The sequence below is a fragment of the Pleurodeles waltl genome, chromosome 12 (assembly GCF_031143425.1).
Source record: "Pleurodeles waltl isolate 20211129_DDA chromosome 12, aPleWal1.hap1.20221129, whole genome shotgun sequence".
NCBI classification, from domain to species: Eukaryota; Metazoa; Chordata; class Amphibia; order Caudata; family Salamandridae; genus Pleurodeles; species Pleurodeles waltl.
Window position 1 is genome coordinate 401,997,544 of NC_090451.1, and position 20,058 is coordinate 402,017,601.

Consider the following 20,058-nt stretch of genomic DNA (forward strand, 5'->3'; position numbering starts at 1 on the left):
TTGGCGTCGGTATATTGACGACATCTTGATTGTGTGGCAGGGCCCTCTGACTGAAGTCAACACATTTACAGACTGGATCAACTCTCTCAATCCTTATCTGAAATTTACCTTGACTGTTTCGTCAACTCAGGTGGCTTTTCTAGACCTTTTGATCAGTATTGACCATGGCAAACTGTCTACATGTACATATCATAAACCCACAGATCACAATAGTTTACTTGCATATGACAGTCATCACCCCCAAATCTCTACGTGACAACTTACCCTTTGGTCAATTTTTACGGTTACGACGTAACTGCAGTTCACCAAAGGTTTATGAGGCTCAAGCTGGTGACCTACAAACTAAACTGCATGCACGTCAATATCCACCTCGAATCATTAGTCAAGCCCGGAAGAGAGCTAGAAACAATAACCGCGAACCCCTCCTGTTGACTAATAACAAGGAACGCAACATGCGTTTGACCTGTGTTTCAACTTTCAACCCTTTATCAAATGGCATTAAAAAACTCATCAATAAAAGGTGGGCGATTCTAGCCAGTGGTGGCGAGATGATTCCGAGACCTTTATTTGCATTTAAGAGGACTCAGCATATTAAGGACATGGTGGTACACACCCGCCCTTTAACTAACCATAGGGACACTACCCAAACGACCCTCTGGAATCTTCCTCCAGTGATAAGGCATTATCCTTGTGGGCAGTGTAATGTATGCCCCTTTACTAGTCATGTAAAGACCCTTGACTTGGAACCTGTAGGTCAGTGGCGCCTTACCAAACACAGCAAATGCAATACCAGAAATTGTGTCTATATGATTACTTGCCCGTGTGGTTTACGATATATTGGTATGACCACTAGACCAGTTAAGACAAGAATTAATGAACACCGGAGTAACATCGGGTGTGGGCGCGCCACAATTAAATTGTGCGCTCATTTTTTAGAAGCACCCCATAATCCTGACGATCTAAGATGGGTAGTTTTGGATGCCCCCAAGTTCAGAATTGATAACACGTGTTCTCTGTTTAGGCTAGAACAACGATGGGTGTTCAAACTTCAGACTAACATGTTTGGACTGAATGATGACATACCTGGGGTCACCTTGTCCCAATAGTTACTGTGTGTTCTCTTCTGGATAAGGTTATTTGTGGGTACTTCCGGTGTGTGAGCTGCTATGATTTACTTTTCATAATTCATACTGTAACCGGTATGTGAACCCCATTTGATTTTTGCGTTATAATCACGACCCTTATCTTCCACACATATTGATGAGTTAGTCTCTGCATGGTCTTCCTTTGTGGTTTGGATTATATAGTCCAACTTGGCTTTTTCACTTGTTTTATATACTCTTTGATATAGCCACAACTTACATCCCTATTTGGCATCTAGCCGATGGATCCCATCGACGCGATGAGTAGCCATTGTTTTCCATACTCTCCTTCTTTTTGTGTATAATTGCTAAACATATGCCCCTAAGCTGGGTGAGGCACGTTTTTGTGTTAATGGCTCTGCTTTTTCTGTCGATATTCAAATTTCTTTGAGATGCGTCTTCCAAATGAATTTTTGGTGTAATTGGAATTTCTCACAATTCATTTCGAGTTTCACACCCATATCATGGCGATGTGTTTGTGAATCTGCCTTTGTCCTTTTTCACTTTCTATGACACAGTCAGGAGACCGGCATCTTTTGTGCCGTCTTCTGTTTCTAGGTCCCGATTCGGACGCGTGGCCCGGATGCGTGACCTCATCCGCGCCCTGTGTGTTAAAATGGGAACGACTACACATGGCGTCCATCCATTCAGGAGGACGTGCCGGGGTAGGTTCCAGACGTGAGGACCTTTGCAGACTTTGTGAGTATTACCTCACTTTTTCATTTCACAGTGTATATTTCTATTTAGACATTAATTTTAGCCTGAAATTTCGGCGCTTCGCATAACGCGGTGGCCCTTATAGATTTACGTGAGGTAGTGTTTATGCCTCGGTGAGTTTTCAATCGAGCTGCACACTTCCGTTTACATTTATTTCTATTTTTAGATTGATGTGAGATGGTGCTTGTTTTCCGACTGGGTTCTAAACAAGGCGTATACCTCCATTTAAAAACTTTCACAATTTGCGGTGGCCATTATAGACTGACATGAGTCAGAGTCCTTGTTTCGGTGATGTTGTGAACGAGCTGCACACATCCGTATTTTCAGATTGTGCTTGTTCTCCAACGAGGTTCCAAACAAGCCATGTACCCCCATTTATAAATCATAATTTGCCATATTTTCAACAGTATGTCTTTGACTCCTATCAATGTTTGCAATAGTCTTTTAACCTGGAGGGAGCAACATGTGCTTTAATGTGACTATGTTGTAATTATTGACAATGTTTCTTTTTGTCATTTGTGTGCATACTATGACATTGCAATTTATTTGACCATATTCAGTTTATCTGTAATTCTTTTTAATATGAAGATTTGGTCTTTTTTTTCTGACACTAGTAGCAACAGTCCTCGGCTTGTACCCTCCCAAGGAGCCTAATCCTACAGTTGGGGATGGTAAGCTTGCTGGTTTATTATCACCTTGCATTATGATCTTCACCCTGTGTGGGCACCTATTTGGCACGGGTTACGTTTGAACACACATTATGTACCTTGTTACTTTGATTTAATTATTTCCTCTCCTTACAGGGGGACCTTTTTGTTTAGTTGACCGGACGGACAGTATACTTGAATGTAAGTGACTGTATGTGAACTTTTGTTCCCAGATAGACCTATCAGTGTCTACACTCGTTGTGCATCAGGAGAAGTTTATTTTTGTTTTTTTTGGTCCTCATGAAGCGTCATAGGATCCGTTTGGACCACTGGACATGAAACATGTTGACCTGTGTCTAGAGGCGACGCAATATTTTTCTTGTCCTCATTCACCAAAGAAAGAGGCTGAACATTATCTCTCATCCTATCACTTTCATTTTGTTTTTAATCTTGGTCTAACCCTCTTTGCTTTTTGATAAATTAAATGGTGATGTTTGCTGAGGTTTAGAACCAATTTTATTTCTCTCTCCTGTTTGAGTAGTGCCTGCCCGTAGGTATTTCCCTAGTACATTCTACCACGGCAGTCACCACAAAAGATCTCCGGCAAAGAGCCCCCTCATGTGGAGCCCGTCGGACATTGCAGTGCTGGTCTGACGAGGAGCAACCCGATGATGAAGCATGACATCCGAAAGGATGTGTGAGTGTTCTTGCTCCTAAACTTGTAGGTTGCCTTATTTCCCCACTGGAACAGTGTACTCCTTGTTGTGTTATCAGATTAACAGGTGGTCATATAAAAAGGGGCAGTACCAGGTGACATCGGAGATGGCATGATGATAAACACACGGTCAATGAGAAAGTGGCCAAGAGGCACAGACAAATGTTAATGGGCAGCACTCTGCCAGAAATTGGTGAAGTCCACATCTTCCTCCTTTGATGTGTGCTGTTTCTCCACGAGGGAGGTGATGTTTGTGCAGGAGGCATCTGAGGCACTAACACATCAGGGGCAAATGATGTGCCTCCCCTCTCCCTAACAGCCTTTGCCTGTGCTAGCAAGGAAGGCAGCCCAGTGCTGACAAGGGCCCAATAGCTTGTCAAGAAGGCTACAAAGTTGATGTGGAAGGTACCCATAGTAAAGGAGTCCTGTTTGTGCTCTATAGCATGTAGGATGGTGTGTATGGCCATCTGGTGTGTGGCAACCTCACTGGTATCACATTGGCAGGGCTGTTGTTGCTGCCTCTGCCTCATGACACCAGCAGTGTCAGCCAGGGACTGTTCTATTCTATGGAGAGAAAGGTAGGTGTCTTTGATTGTCTCAGAGTTGTCCTTATTGGGACTAAGGCACCTATAACCTCCCTTTAGAGTACCTGCAATGGTCTTCATCCACACCTGCACATCATCTACCACCTGCCTCTGGACTTCTACCACTTGCCGTTTGAAGATAACTTGGGGGTCCCTGGATTTCAGAATTGGCCTGGAGGTGGCAGAAGGAGCATGTTCTATGGTAGGCAGTTCCTCTGGAGAACCAGCTACACTGTCACACCTTGCCATGACCGGAGAAGGTGTTTCAATGGAGTCCAGGAGTTGCTGGAAGGTGTTATCATCCATGTGGGGCAGGTTGCCATCGCCAACAGATTTGTCATCCAGGACAAGCTGCTAGTCAGGAGGTGTTGTTTCTTCTTCTGCAATGTAATGGGAAATATGTTAGTGTTGACCTATGCTAGATGATAACATGAGTAATCTTGCTGATGTACAGACTTTATTCTCATTCGCTTTCAGTTCAACATTGATGTGTAGAACATATGTTACTTATATGGAATGTGGCCAAGTTGCACTGTAGTTGCCTTTCAGCTGGCAGTATCTTTCCATTGTTAACACAACCACTGTCTTACAAGGGTGAATTTTCTTTTCAATGTAGATACTGCAACACTGATACACAGCTTGCTGGCCTGCCCTGCCTGTGAGGGTAATTTGAGGTAAGGTGCACATCTGCCTTGGCGATTAGTTTGTTTTCATTGTGGTTATAGTGAGAAAAGAATCAATTATTGGCTTCTATGGTATCCCTTCACAGCTGCAACACAGGTGTGACACTAGCAGACACAGTAGTGCATGAATATCAATAAGGCTACCTTTGCAGTACACCTCACAACTCACCTCCTTGCAATGCAATGTTTCCCTTTTCATACACAATGTTAGACCAATGTGCTCAGCCATGCCTACATTGCACTACTCTACCAGGGGTCTATCTAGGATCATACAACATCTATTCTTCCTTCAAACACTCATAATCCTCTGGTGTGCATAACTTGCATTCAACACTATCCCAGTATACAGTTGTACATGATAGGAGGTAGAGTGCTCTGTACCATGGATATCTTGACAGCTGTGTGCAATGTAGTTATGTGCTAGTGACTGTACATAGCTCTTTGCATGATCCTACATGGGGAGACATCACTTACACCATAACTGTCTCTACTCTCTCAGGTGAGGAGTTAATCCTATGGCAACCTCATTCCATTAAATTGCTTTACGGTCCAGATTTGGCTGCATGGACCCAAGATAGACACACTAGCCTCACTGTGCAAAGAGGCCTGCATTGTCTCAATCAGGTTAGGCAGGGTTGAATTGCCCATGCATGATGTGGTCTCCCAGTCCAGCTATTGTTGCTTTGTATAGTGGGACTTGAAATCCTAGTTACTCATGTTAAACAGTCCATGACAAGACCCACATTACAAAGATGAACCTGGTCTTGTGCTGCACACCACACATGGACTGGGCCAATTTGACAGAACTGGACTGGGCTATACAACATGTAACTGAGCAGTATGACTCACTACACAGCATGAAGTCTACATAGTTCCTTATTGCCAATAACCTTGTTGTTTCTGCTTGTCCTCAACTGTACCACTGTTGTGCCCTTCCACTCCTGCCACCAACTCTGCTGGAATGATTGATGCTGACTGCTCCTCCAATGGGTCCAGCTCCTCCTGGCCTTCAGATCCTCCTCCGGTTCTGATGGATGCCCTCAGGTTGTTGCCTAATTTCTCCTTGGTCCTAGGCTTATAATCATGCCAGCACATCTTGCACTCTTCCACTGTCTTTTTAATTTGCCCTACACTGTTTATCTTTTCCATTATAGACTGCCAAATGGTTTCTTTCTTCCCTATTGGCAATAAGGAGGTGCCAAAGAGTTGGTGGTCACGCTTTGTCACCTCTGTTATTAGAATTTCATTCTCCTCCTCACTGAAATCAATCTTCCTCTCCCCCCTCACCTGGGAATCAGTCTAGACATCCTGGCTGGAGGTGGGTTTTTTTGTGGATGTTGCCCTAACTGCCAGTGAACCCTGCTCAATCTCACCGTTTTGTGGTGTAGGTAATGTTAAATGTTCCAGTGCGTCACTTTGTAAGGGTTTTTTGATGCATGACACACTCCATTGTTGCGCAAAGGTGATTTGCGACATGTAAGCATTGGTTTACAACCTGCAAAGCAGCTTTGCTTCACTTTGACTGCATGTGTGTCATATTTCTCTGTGGCATCCGTCCCACTGAAGCATATTTTTTAACTCACCTTGAAACCTTACAACATGGTTCGCAACACTATAAATACAGCAATCCATAGCATTTGAAAATGTATTGCAGCACAAGATTTTCTGACACATCACTGCCTTGTCGCAGAGATGCGTCATTTTTCATGAATATGCCCCTTAATTTCTTGCCGTAGGTTTTTCAGTTTGGGCCTAGGATAAATCCATGAGACTATATACATGGAAGGGTGTCCATTAAAACAAACAATAAGCATTCATAAGCTTATTCGGATCCAGGCCACCCTCATTGAACTCTCATAAGAACTCTTCAGTGTTCTGGTCACTTGTGGCTTCAGATTAAAACCGTTCCAACAATTATTCGTCTTCCTTCTTTATGGCAGAATCTAAGAAAGCAGCTGAATTGACAAGGTCTATCAGCTGGGCTCATTCATGAATGAATACAGAATCAATTCATTCATATCTAAGGCCACATTTAATCAAATACTCAAAAACTATGGCCCTGATTTAAGAAAGGTGGCGCTGGACCCAGTGCAATGCCACTTTTTTTGCACCCCCTAATGCCACCATGTGTGCGCCGTATCTAAGATACGGTCCACCATGTCGGTAGTTAGAGGAACTAGTGCCAACATTTTTCTCACTAGCTCAGAGCTTTGCAGGATTAATGTAAACAATTTTGACACAAATCCTGCAAAGCCCATTGAGGCTCTTTGAAAACAATGGCATGCCTCCTTTTAACACCTGCTCTGAGCAGGCGTTAAAATCTTTTAGATTTTTTTGCACCATTTTTTCCACACACCCCTAACAGGGGAACACCCTCTTTGCCTACACTTTGCCTGGCACAGGCAGAATGTGGCACAAATGATTCCAAAGTGGCACAATGCATGCATTGTACCCCTTTGTAAAACTGATTTGGTGATTTTGGCCTCGTTGGGCAACATTAGCGTAAAAGAAAATGTTGCTAATGTGGCACAAGGAGGCGCTAGGGGTTCTTAAATCAGCCCCCATGTATCTAAAGTATAGAACTAATAGAAGACTAGATTTGTCTTATTCATAGGAATTATTTATTTTGATAGATATTGACTTGAAGGTAATGCCACAATATTGTACCTTAGGCATGGGTCTGGGAGTCCATGATTTGGCAGACAAGTCGAATTGTATTCCCATGGAACTCTAATGCTACTGGTTGACTTATAAATACTCAGATCAATACTAACCGCTTGTAAAAAAATAGTACTACTGTACTGTAAGACTGATTTAAAAAAGAATCTCTACATCTCTCTGTTTGTATCATCACTCTTCATAGGATGTTGACTTTCTTTGAATTGTATGTCTTGCACAATCATGATACACTTCTTACAAAGGAGCAATATTTTTGCATGCTGTATTTAATGAAGGATGTTCATTTGTAAACTGCATTATTGAACCGACAATTAATTTGTTATATGTTTCAAGGTTCATGCAAATCAAATGAACTACCAATTTAGGAAAAGAGTGAATTTAGAAATCTGGAGGTGTGGTTTCAAATTTAGGTTCTCAACATACTGTAGAGGCCTGTGCTCTTCTTAGCATCATCCCTCGTTGACGAGAAAAAATATTCAGTCACCCAAGGGGAGGAGGAAAGGCTGATGTAGGGTGAGGTGGGGTGGAATTACGAAATTATCATTGGTAACAATGGTAGAGTACTAGGTGCCAGGCATCAAAACTTGTCCACGTCACAAATAACAGGCCATGGCGAAGCATAACTACATACTTTTAGATTTTTCAAAGTGCAGCAGTGTTTGCAAACAGCAGATATGCAATTTTCACTGTAGATTAAACATTTATTTCCAAGAGCATTTCCAACACAAGCAGTAGTACACTGTTGCTATAAACTATTGTTAAATATTTTTGTTATACTTTTCACCAGCGAGAAAAGCTTTCACTGAGTCTGTGTAGGTATTATTATCAACAGTAGGGTTGTAGAGCTCAATTTACTACCTGCAAGTTTAGTATTTTCGTTGTACGTAATTTAAAGAGGGGAGTGCCTGAAGTAATGTTGAATGTGTAGAAAGGTTGCAGCCACTCGGCCAATGAATGGATGCAGCTTTCAGTATGAACCTGAAACTAATTTCAAACAGCCTGAAGTCACCAGGAAGTCGGCCAGTGTAGTTCCTTCCTTTGTGCGCTGTTTGCTGAACACGCCACACTTATAGAACCACCTGTTCCAAATGAAAGCAACACTTTGTTTCTCCTTAACATTAAGAATGACGTGATGTGTTTGGAGCCTCCTCCGGCGACACTGAGCGGAGCTGCCATTCACTTTCCAAATTGGGACCTAACCATGACAATAGAGGAAACAAATAATTTGAGATTCGGGTCCCCAAAACCATTAGAGTAATCAATCTTATATTCCCACTCCGCACTTAATGAGGCCTCTATTCGAACCTATATTTCACTGAACAGAAGGGTGTAGTGGTAAAAGGCATGTCTTCTTCCATAACTCAGAGAATCACAAAAGCCTTACCATTTCTTTAAAAAACGGTGGAACTGTTTGTCAGCAAAGTCTTCAGTTCAGTTTGTCAGCAAAGACTTCAGTTCAGTCAAATGTCGATCTGTTCTTAATACGGCAATCAACAACTTCTACATTACGGCCCATAGTTATGAAATGTTTGTGCTGCCTTAGTGCAAACCTAATTCCATGTTTATATTTTGACATAGACCCGTTTAGCATCAAAATTTAGGAGTTAGCACCATATTTAGAGAGCACCAATCCACCTTGCATCTCATTGTGACAACGAGATGCAAGGTAGGTGTTGCCTTCCTAAAAATGACGACAGCCCTCTAGCGCCATATTTAACAACCAACGCAAAAACGATGCAAACCAAGGAAGCATTCCTAAAAAAGTAGCCCTAAGTCTGATTAGAGTCAAAATTTAACACCTGGTCATACCAGGCTTTCAAAAGAGGCCCACACACCACCACTCAAGGAAAACACACAGATCATTTTAAACCTCCAGGAGAACATGGAAGTGGTACTGTTCCAGCTTGGCACACGCCGCAGATGTCAGCGAAGACAGCAGGTCTTTCCACCACCACCTCAGCAACCACAAACACCACCACAGCAACCACAAAGGCAGCACAGAAGGTGGGAGAGGATCTCCAGACAGCTCACAACCATCCTTGGCCTCAGGAAACAAGATGTTATCAGGATGTACAGAGTGAACCAGGAGTTCATTGTATGACTGATGCACCACTTCACCATGCATCACAGCAAAGGTGCAAACTCCCACTACGATTCCACACATAACCAAACGCCTAGCTGTCCTCCATATGCTGGCTTCTGGATCTTTTCAGATAAGGTGTTCACAAGTGGCTGGGTATGTTCCAGCCATCCTTCTCGACTCTCCTACCTAAGGTCCTGGATGCTATTGTAAGCCTCACAACCCACAAAATCTGCTTTCTAAACACCCAGCATCTGCAGCAGGACACAAAGAAGGTTTCTACTAAATTGCTGTGTTCCCGCATGTGCAGGGTGCAATAGACTGGACCCATTTTCAACTGCTGCCACCTGCAGCAATGGAACACCTATATAGGAACAGCAAGCACAAACATTTAATCAATGTGCAGGCCATTGTGGACCACCTTGGGCTCTTCACCAACATCCTAGGAAAATATCCCAGCATGGTACACGATGCATACATATTTTGTCATTGCACTATCAATGAGTTGTTCCAGGATGACCAATATGGCACTGATGTACTCATAGATAAGCCACAATACCAATCATAACACACACAACACATCAACCATCCAGGACAAACAAGATAAACACCACACTAAATACACATGGGCAGGGGTACATAGATGTACAGCCAACAATACATATGCAACATATCACACTGCACCACATTCATTGCAGTTCAGAAACACATACACCCACATGTACATATCACAGCCACACCTTGAATGGCACACGAAGTGTGGACAAGTGAAGCCGAGTCCCCTTTGCATACAGAAGCTGCTCACAAACCACAAAAAGTGTCCACAGGTTGACAACTAAATACAGATCACACAAACATTACATCAAAAAATAATAGCCCAGCCATGTCGATCTCATTGGCCATGGCCATTTAAAGAAAGTCATGCATAGGAACAGTCCCACATAAATCATGGTGTGCCTGCCTCTGGTAGAATCTAATTTAAATGCCACCCAAGTGGTGCCATAACCAACTACATATCATCTACACATACCTGATATTCCTGTAGTGTGCACATACACCTGTCTGTTGCATTGTGTTGCACACATACAAATGCAAATTAATCTGCCATTTAAGACCATGGGGCTGAATAATGAGAATGGGGCAGCACCTACTCCAGTGCCACATCACATGCACTCCTAGTGCCCCCTAGCCTCACCATGTCTGTTCCGTATACCAGAAACGGTCCACCACGGTACAGAGTTTGTGAAAAAACTGTAAAAATCATGGATGCCATATTAGGACTCAGTAGGAGTGTAGAGGACATACCTGTCCTTATATGCACCGTATTAAGGGACACATGAAAAATAATGTGCCCCTCCCAAAGTCTGCACTGTGCATGTGTAGACAGTGTCTGTGAGAAATCATGTAATGGAATCTAGGAGATACTACTGCCTCAAATTACATCATCCTACTAATGCGTGCTATACACCCTCGCACACTTGATGGCTGGCACAACTATCATCTGCCAAAAAAGGTCACTAAGTGTAGCACTGCATGCGTAGTGCCACAGGGTAACATGGACAGCACAGTCTGGCTTTGTATAGCAACTATGGTATCTCAACATCTGACATATTGTAATGCAAGGACGTGGTAGGTCCCATCTAACAATAGAACACTGCTTCAAATATGAACTACACAACACATTTTTTCTATATTATAACCATAATTTTGGGATCAAAATGAAAATTCCCAGGTCCTTGAGCCACTACCCAAGATTGTCATGTCCATCAATACAGTCAAGTGTAGCCATTTTACAAGAACACAAACATACACTACACCACAAGCAAGTCTGAGTCACCACTCCAACTACAACTAACAACTGCCATTGTATGTTCTAAACCACCATCAAGCTTTACCAACACATCTTTCCTTTTCAGCGGTTCATGGTTAACGCATACAGCCATGGGTTATGACTCTATTTGCCAATCCCACAATGGTGGAATAGCGTGCCTACAACAAAGGGCACAGAAGAACATGCAATGTGGTGGAGAGGACATTTGGGCTCCTGAAATCAAGGTTGAGGTGCGTGGCCCTGACAGAAGGAAGCCTCTTGTGTGCTCCACCACTTCTATGCAAAATCATACTGGCATGTGCAATCCTGCACAACATCTGTGTCACAGCAAATGTCCCCTGGGATAACTAGGTTGATGTCCCCAACGAGGAGGAGGTTGATGATGATGGCACAGATAATTTGGAGGGGGAGCAACAGAACACTGCTGCAGGAGTTCGCAGGAGACTCTACATTGTAGAGAACTTCTATACATAGTCACTGGACTAACAACATCACATTGTAAATAGCAGAAATAAAATACTTTGCACCTGCTTCTCTTTGGTCTACTCATACTCCACTACATATACCATTGGAATGTGAGTCAAACCTCAGGGAGCAGGTAGGAAACACAAAAGTTACAAGTATAGTAGCAAAATTGTTTGTGATGTAAGAGGGTGTACTGGCTCCATCTCACACATCAGTGACACGCAATTCACTGGCATGTGACTCCTGAAGGCCTAGATCCAAGCACCATTACATATATTGTGCTGTCAAGTGGCCAAGGTGCTAATTCCTAGCTCATTCCCCACAACAACACCATGCCTAACAGGATGTATGCAAGGGGACACACATAAGGTAGGGGCTGTCAACAAATGGATTTTAAGTAATGTTGAAACTGAACACTGTCACAACTCAGGGTGATTGCTGCTTTGCCTGCACGGTACATGTGGGACAAGGGTGGGACATCATAGGTACCTATGATCCTTCAGTAATTGTCCAGGGATTGTAACCAATGTCAGATGCTGAGCCTGCACAGTGTATCCACGGGATTATGTCCTGGCACTGCCACTGGGCACAACTCTGACACATGGTGAACTGTACGTCACAATTGGCACACACTTGTTGGCTGTGGAATGCGCAATGGGTTGCCAGGCACATTAATCAGCAATAGGTGCAGAATCACGATCCAAACACATGACCCATTGTCAGGATCTAAGAATTTGATGGGACACTCCACCACCAAATAATAGTCTGGGTGGAATGTAGGCAGAATGTGCTACACTCCCTATATACACAAGATGCACACTCATCACACAAATCTGCTATCTTGACACATAGCTACAGCAAATCCAGATAAACATGTGAAGACTGATGTAAGGGTGTATGTCCTAGGTAGCCAGGGCTTGCCAGTATCAACAATGCTTGACTTGTGTCAGCATGTTTACCTATTATGATCTGTATAACAACATCACACAGCACATAGCAATACACACCACTCATTGTCACTCACATGAGAAAATAAGTGCATGATAGCAACAGTAACAAATTATCCCATACATGTTTTGGGCTCCAACATTGCAATCAGGTGTGGGATGTGCTACTTTGTCCAGCAATGTTCAATAATGTCAGAGACCCAACATCAAACTGAGTGGGAGTAGACCTAGCCATATATGTTGTATTTGGCTAATGAAAAGTACAGCACTGAGATGATTTCACTCCTCAACATCATTCATTCATGGTAAGACTTACCTAGGTTGTGGTAAGACTTACCTAGGTTGTGGCATGCTGGAAGAAATGCATACCCATGTTCAACGGAGGATGTCGATGTATAGCTTAGAGATACCCACAGATACTTGCAAATACAACACAGGAGGTCACTTGGGGACAACACAAGTGCAGTGCCAGGTGTAATGTCATGTGTGTGTGGCACGCATTACATCTCAGAAACAACGTCACTGGGACGGTAATTATCAAGTCGCCAGTAGTAGTAGATGTGAACATCTACAAATTACACACATCACATGTTGCATCCTGTCCATGTATGACCAGACAATGTTGCTGTAGAAGATGTGTACAAAGTGCAAGCAGCCTAAAGAATGGGAGCAATGTAGGAGACAATACATACCTTCCCAGTAATGCGGGAAAACATGGAGAAGGAACACATATAGATCAATATTGACTGTACAACACATCAAAGTCTACATGTCAACATTTAACATATGTACAAAGAGGGTTGCCATGTCAGTTCATAACCCAGTCATTTTGGCCACTGGCATACCCTGGTATTTGCCTATCGCATGCTACCATTACAGGAGGCAATGACAGACAACACCACCTGTACCTTGGCACGTTCCCAAAATTGAAGTCATAACAGATAGACAACCACTAAACAAGCTGCCCATGGGAAGAAGTGAAGACATCAAATAACGAGACATGTCCTACATGTGCAAGCACCCAGACCTCTGTACAAGAGGGGAAGGCTGACATCAAGTACTGCAGAGGAAAATTAGATATCCTGGTCTGTTTGATCACACTAGTGCATGTGTCTGTCTGCTGGGGAGTGTGTATAGTTCTGCTGAGTAGCAATCATGAAGAATCTATATCCCCACTCAATAAACCCACACACCACTGCTCTGGCTACATAAACATATGACATTGTCACAGGGCTGATGCATGTGCACAGGGAGCTGAGTAAACTGGAGCTCCATTTATCTGCCCCTTCACATGCAACCATGGGTTTGTGTTGCCATACAAACTCACACAGTTGTGATGCTGAGCAGACTGGCATCTATACCAGACTGCAACACTGCTACACAGTGGTATGCCATTGTATGTGACAGTCATAACAAATATGATGTGGACAAATGTGAGTGCCTAGTTGGAGGCATGCACACATATGCCACATATCTCAGCACACATGCACCACTAAAATGGCTAAGGCATGGTAATGTGCATGTATTCTGAACAAAAGGCAACCTACCACAAAGGTAAGGGCATAGGTAACACAAGATAAGTGACTGAAAGAAATGACCTCACATGTTTTCCGACATACCAAAACATAGGTAGCACTAATGTGACTACACATGCATTTGTCAAAAATGCAGTAATGTGAAGTTTCACAACCCATGAACATACCGGTGTGGTCATATGTTATAGAAATGATACCACACATGTCTTTACACACACAGCACATACCAACCTTCACTAACACATGTGTACATAACATCTCCTGCACATAAGATCCATGGGGAACAATATGTTACACGTGTAGCAGAGAATCATAAAGTAAAATCCAACAACACACCACAGAGTGTACACACTTGCACACGCAAATTGCCAGGGGTAATGCAATGCCAATGCAGTCCTAGTCTACTAGTCCAGTCCTAGTCCACTGCATACTCTAAGTACAAATTGTCAAGGTTGTCACATGCCTTACTTTGTGCTGGACATAGTCCATCATATATATTGTGTTGTTGGTATGTGTACATTTGTATCTCAGACAATGTAGTCCTCCTACAAATTCAAACACATATGTACACACAAAGCATAAATGTGCCAACTTGTATATGGACACAGAGTAGCTACACATGCACATATGCGTAAGGTATGAGGAATTGCATGCAGCAGACTCATGGACAAACCTATGGATTTAACTTATCATTGTCACCGCTATTACATTACTGGATAGTTACACACATGTAGCCATACCACATATACAATATTGTAGTACAGCCCATGTGACATGGTAAGTGAATCAGGGTGCACTCAAGGCATAGAATGCAAAATTCCACGCAATTACCCCATGCATCAAAAAAATGATGCAAATGCATCAAATCCACACTCAGCAACACCAGTAAAATGACACCTGGGTCCTGAGCATTAAACACACGTTCACACGCCTATTAAAGCACAATGGTGAAAAATCAATTAATGACCATCATGCGTCAAAACTTTTCACGCATGCACACATACTATACAATTCCCCTAAGCTAAAGGACGCCTAGCCCCTGAATGCCTATTGCACGTCCACAGGCAATTTCACACAAAATGGGAACAAATCGATTCATGACTGGAAACGTGATGTACAGGCCCAGGAAGTGATGAAACAGGGCATTCTGCCTGCAAACATGCTACAGTGAGTTCACTTTCACTTCACAGTCTTATTGTCTGGAACTGTGTGAGGGTGTGTGGAGATTGTGCTGTAGGAGTTTTGGAGTGTTTGGAGTATTTTTAGTATTTATTGTGCTGTGTCCTGTAGCTGTTGCTATTATTTGTCTTGAAACTTGTTTTTTGTTTTGTATGTGTACTTCTTCTTTCTGTGTATTGTGAGGTGTTTGTCTGGGGTAGTATAGTTGTTGTGTAGTAAGCTTGGTTGTTTGGCATTTTTTGGGGGGGGAACTGCATTTGCAGTCCAATATGTCTGGGAAAGGGAGGATGATGAGGATGTCAGCCAATGAGCAGGGGGTTTTATATGGCTGGTACAGCACTACCTCCCCTATGATGCTGGAACTGGGTGGCCATGTCATTCAAGACTACCCCACAGAGGCAAAGAATCTGTGGTGGAGCAAGGTGCTCCACAACCTAACAAGAGTCTTTTTGACAGGAAGGAACAACCACCAACTGAAGCACCGCTGGGCAGACCTCATTACAAGGGAGCAAGATCTGCTGGATCATCTGGTCATTGAGATTGGTAGAGCAGTTGGTAAGTCTCCCATTTCCATACAAATTCAATTTTTTGCATGTGCATGACAGTTGCAGATACGGTTGAGTGCTGCATGTAATGGTTGTGGATCTGGACATATCATATGCTACATGTATGAAAAGCCCCAGCACCACCGTAGGCCTGCAATTTAAATGTACAATAATGAAGCTGAGGCAGGGCAGATGGACCATTTCCCCTGCACAACCAATTACAAAGTATTGTGATGCATGCAAAGGGCAACTCGGTGTTGAGCAGCACAAAATGAGGCCTGCGCAATACCTTGCTTGTGTGGGTAGGCCTAGCGCCAGCGACAGGAAATGCCCCAAAACACAACGTGGACACAGCCCATTTTTTGACAGAAAACAGAGCTGTTTTTTGCAAAGTACCTACCTGTAGATTTTGGCCTCTAGCTCAGCCGGCACCTAGGGAAACCTACCAAACCTGTGCATTTTTTAAAACTAGAGACCTAGAGGAATCCAAGATGGGGTGACTTGTGGGGCTCTGACCAGGTTCTGTTACCGAGAATCCTTTGCAAACCTCAAACTGTGGCTAAAATAACACGTTTTCCTCACATTTCGGTGACAGAAAGTTATGGAATCTGAGAGGAGCCACAAATTTCCTTCCACGCAGCGTTCCCCCAAGTATCCTGATAAAAATTATACCTCACTTGTGTGGGTAGGCCTAGCGCCCGCGACAGGAAATGCCCCAAAACACAACGTGGACACATCACATTTTTTCATAGAAAACAGTGCCTACCTGTGGATTTTGGCCTCTAGCTCAGCCGGCACCTGGGGAAACCTAGCAAACCAGCGCACTTTTGAAAACTAGAAACCCAGGGGAATCCAAGATGAGGTGACTTGTGGGGCTCTGACCAGGTTCTGTTACCCAGAATCCTTTGCAAACCTCAAAATGTGGCTAAAATAACACTTTTTCCTCACATTTCGGTGACAGAAAGTTCTGGAATCTGAGAGGAGCCACAAATTTCCTTCCACCTAGCGTTCCCCCAAGTATCCTGATAAAAATGATACCTCACTTGTGTGGGTAGGCCTAGCGCCCGCGACAGGAAAAGCCCCAAAACACAACGTGGACACATCACATTTTTTCATAGAAAACAGTGCCTACCTGTGGATTTTGGCCTCTAGCTCAGCCGGCACCTGGGGAAACCTAGCAAACCAGCGCACTTTTGAAAACTAGAAACCCAGGGGAATCCAAGATGGGGTGACTTGTGGGGCTCTGACCAGGTTCTGTTACCCAGAATCCTTTGCAAACCTCAAAATGTGGCTAAAATAACACTTTTTCCTCACATTTCGGTGACAGAAAGTTCTGGAATCTGTGAGGAGCCACAAATTTCCTTCCACCCAGCGTTCCCCCAAGTATCCTGATAAAAATGATACCTCACTTGTGTGGGTAGGCCTAGCGCCCACGACAGGAAATGCCCCAAAACACAACGTGGACACATCACATTTTTTCATAGAAAACAGTGCCTACCTGTGGATTTTGGCCTCTAGCTCAGCCGGCACCTGGGGAAACCTAGCAAACCAGTGCATTTTTGAAAACTAGAAACCCAGGGGAATCCAAGACGGGGTGACTTGTGGGGCTCTGACCAGGTTCTGTTACCCAGAATCCTTTGCAAACCTCAAAATGTGGCTAAAATAACACTTTTTCCTCACATTTCGGTGACAGAAAGTTCTGGAATCTGAGAGGAGCCACAAATTTCCTTCCACCCAGCATTCCCCCAAGTATCCTGATAAAAATTATTCCTCACTTGTGTGGGTAGGCCTAGCGCCCGCGACAGGAAATGCCCCAAAACACAACGTGGATGCATCACATTTTTTCATAGAAAACAGTGCCTACCTGTGGATTTTGGCCTCTAGCTCAGCCGGCACCTGGGGAAACCTAGCAAACCAGCACATTTTTGAAAACTAGAAACCCAGGGGAATCCAAGATGGGGTTACTTGTGGGGCTCTGACCAGGTTCTGTTACCCAGAATCCTTTGCAAACATGAAAATTTGGCCAAAAAAACACTTTTTCCTTTCATTTCGGTGACAGAAAGTTCTGGAATCTGAGAGGAGCCACAAATTTCTATCCACCCAGCATTCCCCCAAGTCTCCCGATAAAAATGATACCTCACTTGTGTGGGTAGGCCTAGCGCCCGCTGCAGGGGTAGATCACACAACGGTCAATGTTGGTCCTTGCAGAGTCAGCTGTTGACCCTGGGGTGATCCATTCCTGACGCAGGCACTAGGTGTAGGCACTCAAGCGGGGTAGTGTTTTTATCAGGACAGGTGAGGGATCACTGGGTGGTAGGAATTTTGTGGATCCCAGCATATTCCTGTAGTTTGTGTGACAGAAATATGAGAAAAATAGAGTTTTTATTCAACATTTCAGCTTTGCAGGGTATATTGGGTAAGAAAACTTTGGGGTATCCACACAAGTCACACCTCTGTGGACTCCCCCGAATGTCTAGTTTCCAGAAATGTTTGGGTTTAGTGTGTTTCTCTATATGGCCGCCGAACCCAGGACCAAAAACACAGGTGCCTGCCTTACAAAACCAGTTTGTTTTGCGATAGATGATTTTGATGTCTCCACAATACGATTTGGGCGGTGGAATTTGGGGCTGATCTAAATTGGGACGCTCCCAAGAGAGCACTCTCTCTCTCTCTACTTGCCGCCACATTCACCTGCTCTCTGGGTTGGGCTAACCCACTATTACCCAGTTGCACAGACTGCTTGCGAAGGGACAGCAGGACTGTCCTCTTCACCTCCCTCATAATGTACTGGAAGAGGAGTTCTCGAATGGGACTCCTCCGACTGAAAAATCACTCCCAGAGTCTGCGCCATTGTCCTATCCCTCAGATGCTGTCTCAGTATCTGATGTCTGAGTCTCTGATCCTATGTCAGAGCTGTCCTCTATAACCCGAGTGCCGGCAGTAGTCATCCATCAAGATGCCATCTCTGCTATTGGCTAAACTGTTCCTCTAAAACACTAGCCTACGTAGACAGTCACAAAATCGATGGTGTGTATGAGATACGTGCAACAGTAGAGGCCACTTTACCTGCGCTTCTTCCCTCAATCAGCACGTTCTTTCAAGACACTCAAAAAACACCTTGTCACATACCATTCGTCACAGTCTTTAGCACCTCATGTGCCCAGTCCAACAATCATTATTGGTGCTCCCACTCCCTCCTCCTCGGATTCCCTCATTACCACCCAGCAAAAGTGCCCTTCATCTCTCCATAGCCGCCCCGCACATACATTTTATTTGTATTATAGCGCAGGTAATAGCTGACTTTACTAATGTACTCAGCTATTGACATAAAATACAGATTTGCACTTTGCAGTAGGCATATAAACCTTCTGCGCTTCTTTATGGCACTAAAACTGCCACTAGACAAAAGTCTGATCCTTTCGTAGCAGAAACATATTCACAATACTTACTTGACTTTTTTAATGCTGCCTAAAAGCTACAGGTGAAATGCGTCAGTTGAAGTATGTGCATTCCTTTGAAGACGCAAGCTGCAACTGCAAGACAACTGGTGGCAAATCTATTTATAAATATATATATATATATATCACTTTTATATGTGGGTCTGGTTTTCCTGGGGGCCGATCGCAGCCCCCAGGGAAACCACACACATATTGACAAAAGTGATATATATATATATATATATATATATATATATATATACATAGATATATCTATAGATAGATCTATATATATATCTATAGATCTATCTATAGATATATCCATGTACATAGATCTATCTACATATATAGATCTATATATATATATATATATATATATATATATATAGAGAGAGAGAGAGAGAGAGAGATCTATTTTTTTTGTTGTTGTATGGTTTCCTTGGGGGCCAAAATGGCCCCCAGGGAAACCCTACAACAACAACAAAAAGTTTTGCCCCCACAGGGGGTCGCCCTGCCCACGGGCGACCCCCTGTCCATTTATTTTATTTTATTTATTTATTTATTTTTTGAAAAACATTTTGCCCCCTGGGGGGATTGGGGAGGGGCGTTTTCCGAGGGAGCGACGCACCTGAGGATTTATTAACCCCTTCCCTGGTGTTGGCCACTGGTCGTGACCCGCACCAGGGAGGTAGTGCGGGCGTCGGCCAGTGGCCGACGCCCGCATTGAAAAGGTTAATTTTTCTATTCAACAATAGAATGAATTGCTTTACCTTCTTTTGTGGAGGTTTGCAGTATTGATATGGATCATTTTGGGTTATGGATTCAATGAGTTTGGAAAAGTAATTGAACAGATCCGCATTCCATTCATCAAT